This window comes from Anser anser, assembly GCF_964211835.1.
Source record: "Anser anser genome assembly, chromosome: 2".
NCBI classification, from domain to species: domain Eukaryota; kingdom Metazoa; phylum Chordata; class Aves; order Anseriformes; family Anatidae; genus Anser; species Anser anser.
Window position 1 is genome coordinate 111,670,714 of NC_139721.1, and position 15,296 is coordinate 111,686,009.

Consider the following 15,296-nt stretch of genomic DNA (forward strand, 5'->3'; position numbering starts at 1 on the left):
AGAAGAGAACCGAAGTTTTGTATACCTAAAGACAACTTTTCTGTATCTCCATACTAATAAATCTACTTTTATGAAACAACAGTCTTATTTCATCTTGAATCAGAGCTCTAGGAAATCTAATGGAAAGGAATTCAACACAAGAAATTCAAGGCAAATGACTGAGAAAAAAAATATTTCTATTTTACATAGAAAATATTTTCTGGATACTTCCTCATATAGATACTATAGAAAAGGTTTTACTTTATATTAAGTAATTAGTGAGGCAAGCATCTCATATAAGTACAATCTTCTTAGCTTGGAAAAAAATATTGATTTTAATTTTAAAATTGCACCAGAATGTTCTGCACAAGAGGAAAAATAATTGCTTTTTACTAAGAGAATAAAGCAATAATAAGATAAATGTTCAGGGGTGAATCTCTGCTCTTCGCTGAAGCCATCATAGCTGCTTTAAATAGCTTAACAATCTCTTTCTGTATAGAAACTGTAGTCATGGCAAAATTATGCTGTGGAAAATAACATCTTGTCAAACAAGAATACCGTGTTTACCTGCAAAATCCACTATCCTTGCATGCAGTAATTGTATTTTATTTTTCCTGGTGTTTATGTTCTTGCAGTGCTTTCATCACCCTTGTGGTTCTGTGTGTCCTCCAGCACTGTATTAAGCAATGTGACTGATATCTGTCATGTGTAGTTTAATTCTTTCTTAATTAGCCTAACACCTCTATCAGACTAAAATCAGTCATATGGTATTACCATTCACTGCATGTTTTACTTTGTCTTGTGTTTCTCTTTGTAAGGTAGTTTGTAAGTCCCTTTTCTTTATCAACAAAGTAAGTCTATCACTGTCTAAAGAGGAGAGAAATGAAAAAACTTTGTCCCAGTTTGACAAATACTCTTGTGAACTACAACTAGCAAAACAGAAAGAGTTAGAGGAAAGAATCACTTTCGAATTAATCTTGTCAAGCCAGAATGATCATTTGGTTGCACCCTGCTGCAAGTTTCTGATGTCTGAACTTGTCTCAAATATTTCTTTAAAACTGTGAGTTAGAGGTCAAGAGAAATAATCTCTTCTGACAGAAATATCAACTCATTTAATATTTGAAACCACTATCTGCATATGTTAAGTTTATAAGTCACAGATCTCAGGATTTGTAAAATCAAAGCCTTCCAAACTCAGCTTAACAAAATAAAAATACCAAAACTTATTCTTCTTTTGATGAGAGTCATTATGTTAACTCTGAAAAATGTTCAGAGCTTACCTGCTTGGTATACCAGTCATTAGTCCACAGCTATCAGCTCCACAGGAATTCCCTAAAAAGAATACAACATATTAAAACATGACTAGCAATGTCAGTACGTTAAATTAACCACTTCAACATCAAAGAAGGTATTACATAGCAACAGTCAAGGAGGGCACGCTAAGTAAAACTATCTTTTAATAACTTAATAAAATAATCCTATATAGATACAAATTCCCATCTCAATAAGAAGATTCCCATCAAAGTTAGAACTGACAAAAAGATTTTTTCAAGAATTCTATTAAGCTGCATGCCCTATTAATTAACTCATTTTTTGAAAGGATTTTTATTTTTTCCAGCACTCATAAAAGAAAAAGAAAAAACAAACTATATCATATTTTTAAAAGATTTATCCTTCTTCCTCCAAAAAATCCCTCAAAAAACAAGTTCGTCTTTCTAGTAAATGGAGAAGCTCCAGCTAGTAACAATGTGCTAGTCTTCTACTCTCTTTAATTATACAGCAACAGGTATTTTAAAATTGCTGGCTTCTATGTCAAAATAAGGAAATTTAAATCATTTTCTTAAAGATTTAAAGTTTCCACATTCCTAGCTAGTGGAACTACCAGTGCAAAATCATTAAGATGCTTCTGAAAATCTCAATGTCTTTTTAAACCTAACAGATGTAGATTCTTCATTTTAAATGCCTGATTCTTAAGATGCAACGTTTCCAATCAGATAGCATCAAAAGGCTTTTGCCTCTGAACAACTGCAGAATTATTGATGTAAATAAATAAGCAAATCCTAATTAATTTGAAACAGTCATGTAAATAAAATATTTCAGTGCTACTCCAAAAGCATAGATTCTGTGAGTCTTAAGAGTTTAATTGTTATGTCAACTTCAAAAAATAATCAAAAAGAAGTAAAAACACAAATATACTATGGTGTGATTTCTACAATAGACTTGTAAATAATACTGCTACTACAGAACAGTCTAACACAGAGATTTCTGAAATTATTTTGCTTTAGATAACACTATTGTTTTCTACCATTAACAATGTGGAAGCAGTAGCTATAAGCTTTGTGCCAAGCTTCAGATCCACTCCAGAAAAAAAAAAAAAAAAAATCTGCTTCTTGGACAATCCAGAAACCTTTTCCCCAGCTTTACTGGGGAGAAGGTGATGGACTGCACACCCCCACATTCCTTGCATGCTACTTTGAGAGATTCTGTGAGTTTGGGAGCTCCTGCTCTAGTGGATCCAAGATTTATTTATTTGTTTCCCATGCAAAGTAAAATACAATATCTGAGCATCTATGAGTACATAAGAGAAAACAGATAGATAGATAGATTTGCAGACAGACAGACGGATAAAAATTCTAGGTTACTGTGTGCATCATACCACACTTAAACCATTATGTTCTATCATAGACTTCTGAAAAATTCTTACTCTTCAATGCATCATTCCCAGTGCTTTCAGTGTGTTATCTCCCTTTGTCTCCCAACATTGTTCCTTTTTATTTTCTTTTATGTTTGGCATCAACTTATTAAAAACATATGTTACCTTTGGAAAAAGCACATTAAGAACAAACACTGTTAAACTATTTCTTAAACAGTAGTGTTGGCAGAGAGATTAATTTTAAAAATTGTTATAAAATAGGAGATGAGTTGCAAACAACATAAGAGATGGATCTAGGTATGCACATTAGGTGACTGTGGAGTTAAGTTGTCAGTGGGATACAACCATGGAAAAACAGATGTCATCTAACGATGGACCAGTTACAGTATTTCTCATAGAGAAATGAAAACATCTGTGTTATTGTTTAAGGCACCTGAGAGCTCTTGCACAGATTTTTTTTCGTCATGACCATGGAAGATGAAACAGGTAAAGAACTGCAGTGATTACCAGAGAGAAATCATCTTAAGAGCAAGGCTGCAAAATTTTTACTCATTTAGTTTAACAAAAACAAATGCTAATACAGAAAATACTTATTCTCTAAAAACACAATACAACGGTAAACAGTAGGCAGGGATAAGAACTATTTACTCTACTGGACAATGTTGGCACAGGAACAAATGAGTGTAATTTGGCAATGAATAAATTTAGGCTGGAAATTAGAAGGTTTCTGATCAGAAAAGCAGTGAGTTTCTTGTACAAATAGTGGGGATAAAAAATAAAATAAAAAAAATCAAGTTATTTAATGTTGAGTATTGTTAAATTCATGAAAAATGCTACAGGCCTGGTTCCTTGTGTAACTGAAGAACTGCATTTTGATCATCCAGGAGACAGTTTCCAGCATTATGTTTGCTTGTTTTGTGAAAGCAAGGGCAAAAAATATATATGTAATTACATATGAATTAAATGTCATTTATGCATGGTGTTAGAAATAGGGCTTAAGAAAATGCCATCCATACATAAATGTATGTAAATAAGTTTGTGCTTTGCAACAAGAAAACAATTTAACTTGATAAATAAGTATCACATTGTACTCCAGTGTTTGGAAGTTGATTTTTCTAAATGGAAAGATGCGATCTATCACATGCAGATTTCCTTCCTCCCTCCCTTCCTTCCTTCCTCCCTCCCTCCCTTCCTTCCTTCCTCCCTCCCTCCCACCTCCCTTCCCTCCCTCCCTCCCTCCTTCCTTCCCTCCCTCCTTCCTTCCCTCCTTCCCTCCTTCCTTCCTTCCTTCCTTCCTTCCTTCCCTCCCTCCCTCCCTCCCTTCCTCCCTTTCCTTTTTTACATAGTTTACCATTCTAATTCTTTTATTTTGCCTTGTATTATTTTAGTCTCTGACATTCTAGAAAATGGTTTTATCAACATATGAGGTCAGCAATGAGAGACAGCTGGAAGAAAAAGTCTACCTATTACACCAATCTGGCCACATATGGCTACTAAGTTCCTCAGATGAGCATTTGTTGCTAGTGTAAAACAGCATTAGGAAAAAGAAAAAAAAACACACCAATTACTATGGAAAGACAAACTCTGAATATCAGAAAGAAAAAAGCAAACATAAAACAATATTTGAGTTTTGAGTTAAAATAATAACTTGAAAAATGTTGTGAAACCAATTCCACAAACACAGAAGGAGTTTGCTGAGATTGCAGTTACGAGGTTTGCCTGGAGACACAACATGAAAGCAGTGCTTAAGTTTTTCTTATGCTGCCTGTCATGCCCGTAATGGTCTCACTGTTAATGGCCAATAAATGTGGTTCACCTAATACTGTAGTGGCCCTTGAAATTCAAAACTGTGCTATGCCACTATGCCATCTGAGGAATTGCAGTTGTTTGGAAACTGGACTGAATCCTCTCATCAGCAAAGCCAAGGAGCAGAAAGAAAAAGAAAATATTGCAAAATCAAAATAAAGGTATTCCCCTATCTGTGTCAAAATATAAACAAGTGACAGAATCCTGTTGAAAACAGTGAAAGGATTGCGTATGTGTATTTGAAAGTCATGCCAAAATTCTTTTTGCAAGTGTATGTGTGCACATGAATATAATTATACATGTATTTTCACCATAAACTGGTTATTTATATTCACTCTGTAAGCCCACTTACAAAAGATTTACTGTGGAAGAAATTGTAATCAATTGCAGTATGCGTAGCTATTAGCTTAGATACTTGCTCATCAAATATTCTGAAAATACATCAAATTATAATCTAATAATATATTATATTATATGTATTATATATACATTATAATACATAATATATGAAATGTCACATTGGTTAGCGGACTTGACCAGATAGTGGAGGAATCTAGCTGTACCATGTAGAGGAAAAAGGCACATACGAGTTTCCCACCTTGCTAATCAAGAAGAAGCACAATTATGCAGGATGGCTATAACACATTTCACTTCATTTGCTGAAAAAAAAGGTAACAGCCCTAATAGTTACAGAACGAAATTAAATAACTTTAGAATAAGAAAAAACATGTACATGTGATGAAGGCTTTTTTAGTGAAAAGTTGGTTAATTATTTATTGAAATTAATTTGATTGATTTGAATTTTATTGAAATGATATAAGATTTTGATTGAAAATTTCCAATACTGGTTTATTTTTGCATGTCTACTATCATTGAAATGTGCTGTTTCTTTGCTGAAGAAGATGCGAATGTCTACCTTTTTTGCAGCAATCAAGCGCAAAAGTACATATTTGGAAACAGGTTTACGGACAGCTATAGAATAGATTTCAGGATTAACTGCCTGAAATAAAGCAAAAAATAGACACTTCTATATTTGCATAACTTTGTTACTGGCTGAAATCAAGTTGTGCAAAGATGTAGTAAAAATAATGCAAAATAGTTAAAAACATGAAACTCAATTTTCAGTTTACTTTAACTCAGCTTTATATGAAACCTTTTTTTCTCTTCTTCCTTTTTAACCACTCCTTACTCATAGTTACTAATCACTGTATTCTACAGCTTTTACAACTAACAGCTAACTGAAACGACAAGCCTGAAGGCGTCAGTAAGTTTTTAAGAATAAAGAGGCCACATCATTAATAAAGAGATTTCCTTTTTTTTTTTTTTTTTGTCTGAAGTTGTTACTCAGGTACTAGCCATGATGTTGCAAGGTTGCTGACAATTTTCACTTTTTTTTCTTTACTTTTTTACTTTTGCTTGGGAAGTACAAATGAAATACTTCAATAGTGTTATGTCCTCTTTTAAAAGGACATGTTTCTCATTAGGAGTTGTTATTTCTCCTTGTATTTAGTGCTTAATGGCCAAAATGACTTGTATATTGAAAAGTGAAAAGGGACTTCTGAGGAATGCATTTCCCCTCTTTGAAGTCTGGTCTGCCCATCCCAATAGCACCCAATCAGCAGATGGAACTTTTTAAGGTTCCACTGTCGCTTGTAAGTGAATAGCTCTTCATTTAGCTTTTGAAATTGAAAGTACAATTCCCAGGGAGGAGAAACAGAGAGAAGCTACTCTTAATTGACAGGTTATTTGTGTTTCTGAAGGTTACATATGTTCAGCCACAATGGAGGAAGAAATGTAACACTGAGTATAATCAGTGCTCAGTAGAGTTTAGGTGTCTCTCAGTAAGTTCTTCTCTTCACTGATGGTGAAGATGTCATGAGCTGAAATTGAAGAGTGGCAGGGATCCTAAGAGATGATTTGTCATATACTATTGTATACTAGGTAGAGTATTCTGCTGAAGGTAATACTTTAGAAGTAATAAAGATCAGATTTTGGTCCCATCTCTTCTAATTTCTGTCTTATGTCTCATTTCTTCCCCTTATTACCCCCCTCATAGCATTCTCTTTAATGTAGTTAGATGTTATCTTAATTTATAATCTCCAGGTTCTAAGACCTTTTCATGTATCTGCTGTGATGCAAAGGGACAGGTGAGATGCAAAGTTTTGGTTCATGTAGTCCAACCTCTGAAAGAATTCATGTTTTAACTGGCAAACTGAGCTTAAAGAATTAAATTCGTTAGTAGCATGGTTCTGGTTTCCATCAACATTGAGGACAGTATGAAATAGGGGCAATGAATGTATGGTTTTAGGTTAATCTTTGGGTCAAACTACTTTGAATTTTTGGCAGGTCCTTCTTTTGCCTCTGCCATTTGGTTATGTTGATTTTTGAAGCAAGTTTTCCTAGTGGACTACATTCTAATCCCACAGGAAAAATTAATACCTGGGAAGCTGTTAAATAAGGTTTCAGTAGCTTCTGTAGTTTCTATGTGCATTAATTGTCAGAAAACTGAATAAACCAATTTGGGAGTAGAGAAGAGTATTACATGAAAGTACTTGCAAATGGCAGTAAATCCTTGAAGATGGAGAAAAAGAGTAAACATAACACACTATTTAGAAACTGGCTGAAAAACAATTCTAAAATAACTAGGTATTTATCTGCCATCAATGAAAACTGCATTCCTTATTGTGCAAAATACACCATGTTCCTTCATCTAACTTTGGTCTCAGCTCTCTCATTTAAGTAGTTTTCTCATGCAGACATAGCAAGATTGACTGAGCGCTGGATTATGAATGAATTTAAATTATCTTATGGCTCTGATGCAGTTCATAATCATAGTTTAATACAAATGAACAAACAGACAAAAAGACCCCTAACCTTTATGATTATAGTTAGAATAATTAAAACTCACACACACATAATAGGAATATAGACAGATTCTCATGATCTAAATTGTATGTTTGTCTAAACCAACAGGTTTTTCTACTTCTGATATTCCAGGATATATTATTTTATGTACTAGATTTCATATTTGTCCTTTGAAAATATGTCTCTTAAAAAGGTAATGTTCTTTCTGTGGGTGATGAAAATGAACAACTTACTCTGAGTTCTTTAAGTGAAAAATCTAGAAACATTTCTATTTAAATGGTAGATTATATATATAGTGACCAAATTTTGTGTGTCTGTATGTATATATATATATAAACACAAATACAGAATTAGGATAATCTTACTGTTCTTAAGGAGAACAAATGCATAATAAAGTCATTATTTTCCCAGTTATATGAAGGTGTACACATACAAATCTGTATGTGGTTTAGGCACAGGAAGTGTATGCAGGTAACTCTAACTTCTGTTAAAGCCTCTTAGTGCTTCTCATTTACATGACATTGTTCTCTGCTGCTTACAATCCTGCCAGGCTTCCGTCTTTCAGCTGGTATTTTCTATGCAGAGCATTTGCATCATGCTGCCTTTTTCCTATGTGTTCCTATTGTTGTTGTTATGAATTATTAGTATGCCATTGCTTGGAAGCTCGTGGCCTTGCCCCTATTTAAAAATACAGTAAATGTTCTCATGCCTGCATGTCTGGAGAGTCTAGTAGAGGTGAAGAGTAACGAAGAAGGCCTTCTCCCTGGGAGATATTAGATGTGCAGGGTATATAGGTATATATATATATAGGTATATATATATACATATATATATATATATATAGGTAGCTCCCCTTTTCCTTCCTTCCAAAACAAAACAAAACAGTATTTAAGCTGTTCTGGAAGAGTACTGCTGTGTATGAACGTCTATGTGAATAAGCATAATTGAAATGTATTGGGTTATGGAAACAGTTTTTCTACAGTGTCAGTATTGATTGATAAGTTGAATTTTCTAGGTGAATATAACAAGAAGAGCTGCCTGTAAAAACATAGAAACTAAAAATGTATTTACTTCTCTTTAAGTACTTAATAACTATGTTTTATTTAACTTAATAACTATATGGATAGTCTCCCATCTCAAAGCCTCTCTGCATACCTCCCTCTCCTACAACCAGGCAATTCCTACTATGAGCAGAAGATGTGTGATCACACCTGTTCCCCAGTCTCAGCAAAGTTTCTCAGCACTTACTACCTACAGGTAGTACTGCTACAGGTCAGAAGATTGGATGGTTTCTTTTACCATTGTGCATTGGATATACTTTTTGGATGAACATAAGAAGCAGAAGAAACAGAAATTGTTGAGTATGAGAAAAGCCTTTCCTATTGAACATTTCACTGAGTATAACTGAATGTAATTCAACTGTACATTCACTAGTGCACAATATCTGGAAAACACTGAGTATAAGTGGTACAATGGCAACCTAGAGTCAAACAAAATCAAACTGGATTTTTTTTTCTTTTTATTTTATTTTCACTTCAAGAACATTTCCCAACTTAACATTTTCCACAAGTGCTAGTTCATTGTGTGTTCAGGTTATGCCTGTCAAGTCACAGATTAAGTATATTGTTGCAAATATGGTTTTGGATACAATTTGCCAAGGAACGGAACGGGAACGGAATGGGAACGGAGCGGAACGGAGTGGAGCGGAACGGAGCGGAACGGAGCGGAACGGAGCGGAAAGGAAAGGAAAGGAAAGGAAAGGAAAGGAAAGGAAAGGAAAGGAAAGGAAAGGAAAGGAAAGGAAAGGAAAGGAAAGGAAAGGAAAGGAAAGGAAAGGAAAGGAAAGGAAAGGAAAGGAAAGGAAAGGAAAGGAAAGGAAAGGAAAGGAAAGGAAAGGAAAGGAAAGGAAAGGAACCTTTTCAGGCACAATTGGGGCCTTATTTTGAATTTCTGCTCATTTTTAACGTGTTCAATATCACAAATTTTAACATAATTAGGAGTTAACCTGATCTTGAGCACACAACAATAAACTCTATTGGTACAAGAACTGGGAAAATCATTACCTTTGCAATTCACATTTTGGAATCCATTTTCCCTTTCTGTCTGTCAGAAATCATTCAGTTTTCAGAACTTTTGCTTATGTTGCAGTTGTGCAGATAAAATCACAGAGCAGATGTACATTTATATTTCATAAAAAATAAAAAAGTGAACTGATCTTTGCTATGCAAAGATTTTAAAGCCAAAGGTTTTTTGTTTTTTTTGATAGTGTGTATAATATAAACTGAAATGGCAAAATTGTTTACCTCTATCACATCCTATGGTTATCACATGGCATCAAAAAGGGTACCCCCATTTAGGTATTTTAACTGTGTTTATGAGTTCATTTGGATTTTCCTCTGGTTAACTCTGAGTTTTCTGCGTTGGAATGGTTGTTTTGGAAATGCTTCTGTTATCCTTTCAAGTCACTTTGGTCTTTATTCTTAAGACTTTTGTCTGGGAATAATGGTATGAATTTCATAGCAGCCAGACTGCACAGGAATCTAGAGATGTTTTATACATACTTATCAATAATGCATTTATCTGCATTCTCAGGGGATCATATTTCCATAGGCACCTACATTTAATTCAAGAAACTCTAAGGTGAAAAACAAACAAACAAACAATCAAACACAACAGACCCTCCTACTCAGGGCTTTTGTCCAAGCAGATACAACCATTACAGATCAAAACATACAAATATTCTAAACAGAACTACGGTCAAGAAGGTCCCTTCCATTTGTGAATAATCCTATCCCGTATTGCTGGTTCAAGTGTATGTTTAGCTGAGGTCATGTGTCCTGGTGAACAGAAAGCATCTTCTGTTCAACATTATGTCAGCTATACTAGACTGTACCCTTATAAGCAAAAAAAAAAAAAAAAAAAAGCAAGCAAGCAAACAAAAAAGCCAGGAATAATTTTCAGAAATAATTTTGTAATGGAAGAAAATGAATCAATGCATTTTTTATATCAATGGCACAGGGAGTCTTGCCATTAACCCTGGTGGTAGTAGAATGGACTCCCTTATGTTTTTTATGTGTCTGACTGAATCACAATCAGTGCCTAGATGTAGGTGAGGGCGTGGGTCCAGCAGAATACGTCAATGGAATTTTACTCAAGTGAATAATTCTGTTTAACGGGAAACTTAAAGAAATGGTTTGGCCCTAATTTTGCAGAATAATTTACAGACAAGTAAAACACAATGGAAACAAAAATGAACTAATATTGTATTGCAATATAATGTAGATTAACTGTCGAATCCCTATTGCTAAAATTTGTGGCTTTATTTTAGAAGTTTAATATTGTAGGTTTTCCCATTTATTTCAGCACATACGATGACACAGCTTAAACTCTTCAGCTGTAGCTGTGCCTGATTAGCAATAGCCGTACTAGGAAATACATTAATGGTACAATTGGCTATATTTTAATGCTTTTTATGGGGTAGTATTGCTAATACTCACTTCATGTTCCTGTAGCTGAAAATGTTTTAATGTTTTTTACCTGATTAACATGTGCAATATACCCTGCAGGCAGCCTGCCTTCTTTGAAACACCCACCAACCCAAAATGCAGGGCTTACTTGCTGAGGTTCTCAGACTTTTTCAGAGTACTTTATAACAGAGTGAGTCTCACAGACAACCTCACCTCCTGAGGGCACTCTCCTAAGATCCTATGGCAACTACTGAAGGCACTTACATTGAGAGACAGCATTAGGCCTGACCAGCATGGAACATTTTGAAAGATGAGGCCAGTACAGAGCAGTAGGAGAAAGCCAGTGGCACATTAAGAATTCAGAATACAGAGTTAGGAGACTCCAGAGTGAATCATAGCACAATTTGGCTCAGGCCCTGAGATGAAGGTTTCAAGAGCATTTAAACTCTTTATTGTTTCTGCTTTGCTGTTGTTAATGAGGATATCTCTAGCAACCCACGACAAGCCACTTTCTACAGACTGTCACAGCAGATAAGACTGGTAAAAAAATCTGAACGCAAATGCTCTACAGAAATAAAATGGTTAACAGACTACAATTTCAAAACAGTATATGATTCTAAATGATTACGGTAATAATAATCATATAAATGCTAGCAGGTACGTGTACGGTATTCTTCATTTAAAATCCTGTTTGCATGATCCTATCATAATTATAAAAGTATGTTATATTTCTGTACACAAAATCATAAAATACTCATCATAAAACAGTTAAACTAAAACACCCAGTTCTCTTCTGAAAAGTTTAGTCTGAATCTCTTGGTTTTATTACCACAGTATCATAATATAGATTTTATACTTTCACTAGGGTTTAGGTCTTTGTTCTGTGCAGATTTTCCTTTGTTAAGTTGTGAATACCATGTGAAAAATGAAGAATATATATTTAGTACTGAATAGACTAATTAATTCCAGCTGGTGTGGTAACTTGAGAGTATGTTGCCTAAGAAAAAGTCTGCTAAATCACATTAATGAATAATCTAAAATTCAAGATTTTTCAATAATCATATTTTGTCCCCTTTCAAATTCCTTTGTTATCACAGCTCAAGCTCTAAAACCTTCTGTCTCTTCTACCTCAGAGAACAGTATCCACTTGTGTACAGAAAATTTAGAAATACAATGAACAACGCTTTAAGAAGACAAAATATCTACAATCCAAAGGTTTCAAGAACATAATTAGTTAGGTATAATAGGTTCTTATTTAAAAAAGATTTAAAGCTGAATACAAAACCAATTCTTTGTGCAGAGCAATTCTATAAGTGTATTTTGAATAAAGAACTGTATTTTAAATATGCTTTCTTGTCCAGTTTTAACATGTACAAATACTGAAACACTTAATTAGATGTCACAAGATCATGCTTTATTATATAACTATGTGCTACAAACATGCATTTTTCCCCAAAAGAAATGCAACACAGTCATATAAATAAGAAGAAATATTGCTTACCTTCCTTAGCAAGTACTCCCTGGAGGCAGAGTAAATCTGGTTATAAAATGAAAAACAAGATTGAAGTGTACAACTCACACACATACAGATAGCAGACACAGTTGTCTCCATGAAGAATGCCTGTTATAGCTTTCTGTACATTTTCTAACTTCTCTGTACTGTAGTTATGCTATAAGGACTCTATGCTTAAAATTGCATTCTGTAGCATAGGTATAGGCACCAACATACTGCATAAATTGCACTTACTGTTCCAGAAGTCACACACCATCCTATAGAAAATTTACACCTCCAAAACAGAGATATGTTACAACCAAGCAGATTGTGGCAAAACACTGTGCCTCGCTTGTCCGTAAAAGTTGTTACTTTCAATGATCGGTACATATTCGCAAAGCATGCTATGTTTACATTTACATATGTACATGCATATGTACAGACACACATTTACAGACAGAGTCACAGCCTATCTCTCACAATCTCTTACTAAATGCTGAATAGGGGAAAAAAAATCTTGTTAGGATTACACACGATCATTTCCCTTGACCATGCATGGCTTTTGCATTCAATTGTCATGTCATGCAACCAAGACCAGTGATGCTAGAGATCATTTGTAACCCAGACACAAGTAATTATTCACATAAGGCACCGAACTCATTTTGGCTTCCCCTGTGAGAGCGCTGCTACTGCTGTAGCAGTGCAGAGCCGCTGTGCTGTTACTCATTTGCTGCAGTCTTTGTGCAGGAGTATACGTTATAAACAAATTAGTAACACAATGACATCCAATGCCCAGCAACTAAAGAAAATCATGGAGAATCAATCAGATCCTACAGCAGGCATGTAGATTGGCTGTAAAACCACTTAACAGTAGATAGATTTTCCTGTACTGTCGAAGTTAAAGGCACCAAAAGGAAGCATACACTAAGGCATTTTTGTTCCTCTGTGATATTGATCCAATGCCAGACGTAGTGAAGCACAATGGGCACACAGTCAGCCCTGGTAAATTAGGTAAATTGGAGATCATTTGATGGTATTCTATTGTTGCTATTGTAATCACAGTAATTTTCACTGGTAATGGTGCTTCGTGATGAAGTGCAGTTCTCACAGGATAATTGTGAAAGGTATCGAAAAATTCAGGGTGTAGCATCTGGTTTTAAAAGCTCTTCAGATTCAAATTGGCATTTTACTTTATCTTGAAAATTTATTAGAGATTCAGAGCATGCCGGTTTAAATGGAAAGGTGAAAGCAGGGTAATTTCAATCTATGAATTATTCAGATTCAGACTGGTGAAATTGCCATCCATGAACTGATTCTCTGACAGTCTCTTTTGCAGAGCCTCCATTACGCTTGTCATTTTTATTTCTTTATCTACAATCTCTTTCTCAGTTACTGCGCTTGTCCCTTAGGGCTGTGCTTCACAAACCAAGTATTTCAAATTGGCAATAACCTAAATGTGTTGCAGTCTCAAATCACAGTCTCCACAGGCTGTCTTTTCCAAATCATTAAAAACCACATCCACGATGGTGTCTGTTATGCTCTTCGATTAGATGAATTAAAAAAAAAAAAAAAAAGAAAGAAAAAAAAGAGGAAGAAAGAGGAGAGAACAGGGCATCATATTGTAACAGTCCAGCAAATAAAGTGATGATTTGTGTTGGTTCCTTTGTTGTCAGTGTAACCCATTCTAGCTGCATAGCATCACGCAGGAAGAAACAACTGTTAAAGCAGGCTGACTTTGTGCCCTGATTTCCAGCAGGAGCAGATAAGGGCTGCTTTACAGGCAAACTAATCCACGCAAGCATACACTCAGAGACCAAGCACAAGTAATAGCTTCTTACAGGCAAGAAAAAAAGAAGTAATAGTAGTAGTAGTAGTAGCAGCAGTTGTAGTAATTGTAGTATTAGAAGAAGGAGAAGCGACTGGATAACCGAAAGTGTTTCGTTCTCACAGACTCCAACTGATACAGACTGCAGTCCCAGAGACTCTCCACTTGATGGCTGGTTGTGTCATTGCTAGTCGCCTGCTGCCCTGTATCCAGAAGGACTGGGATTGATTTAGTTCAGAGTCTGGTTTCTCATCTGAGCTTTGCTATACTGATGTAAGAAATTGCGGCAATCTGTATTACCAATCTATAAGACCCTGGGACGCTGGCACGGCTTCAGCAGTGGAGTGCCTGCAAAGGCCCCAGTCAGGCAAACAGTGACAAATACCATAATCTCCTTTGTCCTATGGCTGCAGGTATATCATCGTGGCGTAAAGAACCTCTTAGTATACAAAATGAGAAACCAGGCGTTCTTCCTCAGAGGCAGTTTGGGTACCGAGCTCCGAACAGTCCCTGTTCAGCTGAAAGCGCTGCCAGGCTGAAGCCAACACATCCAGGCTGCGTGTCTGTTCCTACGCTAACACCAGGAAAATCTCCCTCATACAAAAAAAAGACAAGAATAAAAAATCTATGCTGCTTTGTGCCTGGGTCTATGCGTCTGCTTTGCCGCACTGCGACTAGAAAACTGCAGCACTAAGAGCTCTGGCAGTTGCGATAATGTAGAAAGCAGCAGCTCTGTGACACAGCAGTCAGCTGACTTGCAGTGTTATCATTCAATGTCCTCTATAGAATAAGGCCAGTTTCTAAGGTAGCACCAGAAGGATGACCTTGCATACAAAAATTGGGCTAGAAAGAGCGGCCGTACACTTGTACACCTGCATGCGATTTGGGGGTGATATATACCATTTGCATCAGGAACATGTGGGTCTTTAGCTGTCTCTTTTCCCTTCCTCCTTTCATTCTTTACAAAACAGAACTTGGCATTTACTGAGCAGTTTTCCTCCTGCAATGAAATAGTCAATATAATAATATGCAGTTGATTAAAACACCATTGATAGTAGTTAGGTAAATTAGCTTAAAATTATTGGTTGTAAACCAGATTTCTCCAAAAAAACACTTGGTAGGTTTTGGTTAGAAAAAAAAAAAAAAAAAAAGAAATGTGACTACAGACTCACTTCAGGAGAAGTAAAGTGATCAGGTAGACACGTCCGA

The 15,296-nt window shown here is 35.5% G+C and overlaps 1 long non-coding RNA gene across 5 annotated transcripts in view; it reads right to left on the reverse strand.

Annotated features, from left to right (window-relative positions):
- LOC310895064 overlaps positions 1 to 14,948 on the reverse strand; it is a 35,893-nt gene extending 20,945 nt beyond the window's left edge. The window contains exons 1-4 of one of the 5 annotated variants that reach the window (XR_014580415.1): positions 13,186 to 14,948; positions 12,272 to 12,307; positions 2,684 to 2,797; positions 1,260 to 1,311 (exon numbers count right to left, since the gene is read on the reverse strand). This is a non-coding gene — a long non-coding RNA (uncharacterized lncRNA). Of the gene's footprint in view, positions 1 to 1,259; positions 1,312 to 2,683; positions 3,847 to 12,271 lie in introns of those variants that run through there. The other 4 variants (XR_014580414.1, XR_014580417.1, XR_014580416.1 and 1 more) reach the window with 4 other exon arrangements.
- Between the last annotated feature and the right edge of the window lie 348 nt (positions 14,949 to 15,296).